This window comes from Terrapene carolina, unplaced genomic scaffold (genome assembly GCF_002925995.2).
Source record: "Terrapene carolina triunguis isolate 2854851 unplaced genomic scaffold, T_m_triunguis-2.0 Scaffold68, whole genome shotgun sequence".
Lineage (NCBI taxonomy): Eukaryota > Metazoa > Chordata > Testudines > Emydidae > Terrapene > Terrapene triunguis.
In genome coordinates this window covers 45,057,752-45,063,099 of record NW_020664419.1, presented here as the reverse complement: position 1 = coordinate 45,063,099, position 5,348 = coordinate 45,057,752, and the positions used below count along the sequence as shown (strand labels likewise).

Genomic DNA, 5,348 nt, shown 5'->3' with positions numbered 1-5,348 from the left:
GTGTGTGTGTGTGTGTGTGTGTGTGTGTGTGTGTGTGTGTGTGTGTGTGTGTGAGAGAGAGAGAGAGAGAGATGAGCATTGTCCCTTTAAGTACACTGACCCCACTCTAAGTATATTGCCTTTTTAAGTAGATCAGCAAGTTGAGACTGCCTCTGTCCTGAGCCCTGTCGTTTCTCCCCACTGCTCTATGGAGATGGGGTAAGCGGGGTGTAAGAGCAGGGGGGAGGGGGACACCCTGACATTAGCCCCTATCTTCCTCCCCTCTCTCCCACCGCACAGCAAGCAGGAGGCTCCCGGGAGCAGCTCCAAGGCAGAGGCAGGAGCAGCACACGGCAGTGGGAGGCGGGACAGCTGAACTGCCCAGCAATTGATAGCCTGCTGGGTGGCTGCCGCACAGGGAACTTAGGGGAGCAGGGAGCTGCAAGCAGTGGACAAAGCAGGCGGCTGCCAAACAACGTTATAAGGGAGCATTGCGCATCGACCATGTTCCCTAATTGATCAGCAATGTAACAATGAAACAACGTTAACTGGGACGACTTTAAGTGAGGAATTACTGTATGTTATAGAATGTTAAGTATATTGTTATGTTACAGGGGTTCTCCAACTTCATTACACCAATAAAAAATTATTACACGACCCCAGGAGAGGGGACCGAAGCCTGAGCCCGCCCGATCCAAGCCACCCTGGTTGCGGGGGCCAAAGCCCCACTGTCCCGGGAAGGTGGGGGAGGGGAGGACACAAAGCCAAAGCCCAAGGGCTTCAGCCCCAGACAGGGGGCCTGTAATCTCAGCCCCACTGCCCAAGGCTGAAGCCCTCAGGCTTCGGGCCGAGAGAGTGGGACTTGGGCTTTGGCTTCAGCTTCAGCCCCTTGCCCCAGGAAGTCTAAGCCAGCTCGGTGACCCCATTAAAATGGGGTCACGACCACTTTGGCGTCCTGACCCACAGTTTGAGAACCGCTGTTATATTGTTATATAGTATTGAGTCTGTGTCTGATCTGCCACACCGCTTCATTCTTGTAACTGTGACCCTTATTATATCAATCTCTATTCTTTTATTGTAACCGCTCACTTCTAAATAAACATTATTTCTGTTTTCAAGGAATTGCTGCTTGTGTGCCTATTCTTGTTCGGAGGGCTGTATCCGTGTCCTTTCAACGATTAGCAAGACTAGCTTGCTCTCAGGAGCGCCCCCACAGAAGATACTGGGTGCCCACTTTTCTTAGCAAAGCTTTAAGGGTTCATATATATATATATATTAGGGCTGTCGATAAATCACAGTTAATTCATGCGATTAACTCACAAAAATTAATCGCAATTAAAAAAATTAATCGCGATTAATTGCAGTTTTAATCGCACTATTAAACAATAGAATGCCAAGTGAAATGTATTCAATATTTTGGATGTTTTTCTACATTTTCAAATATATTATAGTCTGTGTTGCAATTGAAATCAAAGTGGATATTATTTTTGATTACAAATATTTGCACCGTTAAAATGATAAACAAAAGAAATAGTATTTTTCAACTCATACAAGTACTGTAGTACAAACTCTATGTCGTGAAAGTGCAACTTACAAATTCAGTTTTTTTTGTTACATAACTGCACTCAAAAATAAAAAAATGTAAAACTTCAGAGCCTACAAGTCCACTCAGTCCTACTTCTTGTTCAGCCAATCACTAAGACAAACAAGTTTGCTTACATTTATAGGAGATAATGTTGATGACGCGCGTTAAAAAATAATATGTTAATTAAATTTGTGACTGAACTCCTTGGGGGAGAGTTGTATGTCCCCTGCTCTGTTTTAGCCAGAAATTCTACCATATATTTCATGTTATGCAGTCTCGAATGATGACCCAGCACATGTTCATTTTAAGAACACTTTCACTGCAGATTTGACAAAACGCAAAGAAGGTACCAATGTGAGATTTCTAAAGATAGCTACAGCATTCGACCTAAGGTTTAAAAATCTGAAGTGCCTTCCAAAATCTGAGAGGGACAAGGGGTGGAGCATTTTTAAGACTTTCAGAAGTCTTAAAAGAGCAACACTCCGATGCGGAAACTATAGAACCTGAACCACCAAAAGAAAATCAACCTTCTGCTGGTGGCATCCGACTCAGATAATGAAAATGAACATGCATCGGTCCACCCTGCTTTGGACTGTTATCAAGCAGAACCTGTCATCAGCATGGACGCATGTCCCCTGGAATGATGGTTGAAGCATAAAGGGACAAATGAATCTTTAGCGCATCGGCAGGTAAATATCTTGCAACGCCGGCTACCACAGTGCCATGAGAACACCTGTTCTCTCTTTCAGGTGACATTGTAAACAAGAAGCGGGCAGCATTATCTCCTGCAAATGTAAACAAACTTGTTTGTCTGAGCAATTGGCTGACCAAGAAGTAAGACTAAGTTTTTTTGTATATAATTCTACATTTGTAAGTTCAACTTTCATGATAAAGAGACTGCACTACAGTACACCTCTACCCCGATATAACGCTGTCCTCGGGAGCCAAAATATCTTACTGCGTTATAGGTGAAACCACGTTATATCAAACTTGCTTTGATCCGCCAGAGTGCGCAGCCCCGCCCCCGTGGAGTGCTGCTTTACCGCATTATATCTGAATTCATGTTATATCGGGCCGCGTTATATCGGGGTAGAGGTGTACTTGTATTAGGTGATTTGAAATATACTATTTTTTTTTTTACAGTGCAAATACTTGTACTAAAAATAAATATAAAGTGAGCACTGTACACTTTGTATTCTGTATTGTTATTGAAATCAATACATTTGAAAATGTAGAAAACATCCAAAAATATTTAAATAAATGATATTCTATTATTGTTTAACAGTGCGATTAATCGTGCGATTAATGTTTTTAATCACTTGACAGCCCTAATATATATCTAACACCAGGATGAGTAAAAGACCTGAGAAACTGCTGATGTGCTGACATGGCATTAGGGGACAAAGGCATAAGAAGGCAGTATTTCTTTGTTTAATACATAAGTTGCCATATTTTTCCCTTCCCTGTTTCTTGTAAGAATTGATAAGGCCTGCAGCTGCATGAGAAATGTAATTATCGAATAAATGCCCTTTGTGTGAAGGAAGGGAAAAGAAATGTTATCTCCCCCTCCCTTCCTTTCCTAGCTAGCCCCTTCCTCCCTCCCCTGAGAACTGATGATGAGGGAAATTTGTAGCAACAGATTGTTACAAAGAAATGTATTTTCAAGGCAAAAATGCCTGTATGACATGCGTAATGCTGTGAGCAATAGATAGGGATGGGTATACTAGCAGTATGGGTGTTTTTATCACTTAATAAGGGTTTTTGGGGTGTTGTAACGGATGTAGGAGTTTACATACTAACTTAGACAAAAAGAGTGTGCTGTAACTAATCCAATGCTTACTTGACAATTGGGTCGAAGAGAACAAGTATCGCAATAAAGAAGCCCGTACTCAAATCCGCCTCTGGGTCAACCTGCTCCTTCTAACAAAAACTAAAAAGGAAACAATGAAATCACACTAGGTTTTACAAGCCTCAAACTACACAAACTTCACCTCTACTACCAAATTCTTCCATCAGTTACTCACATTGAAGCCAGAAGAGCAACACCCAGAGGCCGAATCTGGCCCTGTATGTCAATTTATATTTTTAAGTATTGATGCCACAGTATAATGCTTCTCATCTACAACCAGTGACTGTGTATCATGTGGGTGTACATGCAGTTGCTGATTTTGTAAGATGTGTAGCAACGCATACCTGTAATCTCGGCGTCCAACAGAGTCCTCTAACAAGCTGTATAGTGATGCCCATATCAAACATTCGATGCAAGAATAAGCTAGTAAAATTACACACAAACAACATATGTACTGACCACTGAATCTCATAACCATAGGTGGAGAATCAAGATGAGTAGGATAAAGAAATTAATCCATTTACTCAATAAAAGACTCATGTACCAGAAGTTAAGTCTCTTGAATGAATAAACATGTGCCTGCACAATTTCTTTTCACGTGGATACTACATCATACAAGGCTCACCGCATCATATTGTTATATTCAGACTTTAAAATGTATAATGATATATTGGCCTAAGACACAAAATTTAGATCGAAATTTCTCCAAAGTTTGGAAGTAGGGAAAGGCCAGTGTACTAGTTTAACTCAATTTCTAATGAACCCACATAATAAGATTCTCTAAATTAAGTAATGACATATGACGTATCCTTTAATATTTCTATATAAAAAAAACTATACTGAATCTTCTTAAATTTCACCTCTGTTTTCCTTTGTGCTCATAGTGACTTTTGAATATACTATTCTGTGCTTTCAGTACACTTCCCAAGAGAATAAGGAAAAAACTCAGTACAGCTGCATGGCTATTATGTGACCTCTTCCACATGGGTGGATAATCTTTCCACCACCAACTAACTGAGGGAACAACCCTGTCAAACAGAAGACAAAAGAGTAATGAGGACACAACTGTATAACCCAGCATGTAAAAGGCTGGTAACAAGGTTTCAAAAACAGGCCATCTGTGTGACAATATGAAAGTAATCCATACAGATGGATCAGACAATAGCAGGGAACCTCTGAAAGCATAATGACTATGTAACCATGTTATTCCAGTTGTGTCTGGTTAAACTCGCTGACTTTCTATTCAGTCCAATAATTACTAACCAGATATACTACCGTATTTAAAGTAACCTCTAGGATATGACTTGGGCAGAAGTACGTACACACATGTAGAAACTGCTTCTATGCATTCAGTCAATAAGCTGGCCTGAATTTGGAGGCCCTCCACAATGTGTAAGGTGTCTCAAATATGAATAACATACTACTTTAGTCAAAGCATTTAGAAAAATCTGTCAGAAAACGCAGTAGCCCATTCAAGAACCAGAAAAATAAATCCAAAAATTCCTACAAAAGAACAGCAGTAGATTTTTTATATTTGCTTAAATAATTGTAAAATTTATATATTAATTGCCACCTCAGTAGACAGGTAGCCATAACAACATGGTCCATTAAAACAGACGTAAAATGCATAGGGAACCTAAGGAAATTAGCTTTAGAAGACAAGTTCAGTTGCAATCTATATACTGTGCATTTTACTTATAAAACTAAAAACCTTAAGCTTAAACCATCCAAGCATATACTATGAGAATGTATTATATCATGTCAGTTATACACACTTTGACATTCCATTTCTATATTACATTAAGATTGAAATGGAGTTTTTGTCCTCTAATGGTCTTGAATATTTTCAACAGAGAAACAGTGCCACCTTTTGGCTTGATACATAGGCCTCCATGTTCTAATTCATAAGCCTTTTTTTTTTTTTTTTTTTTTTTT

General features: G+C 39.8%; 1 protein-coding gene across 3 annotated transcripts in view; it reads right to left on the bottom strand.

The window, feature by feature from the left end:
- IMMP2L (inner mitochondrial membrane peptidase subunit 2) overlaps nucleotides 1–5,348 on the bottom strand; it is an 838,991-nt gene that overhangs the window by 785,124 nt on the left and 48,519 nt on the right. The window lies entirely within an intron of this gene.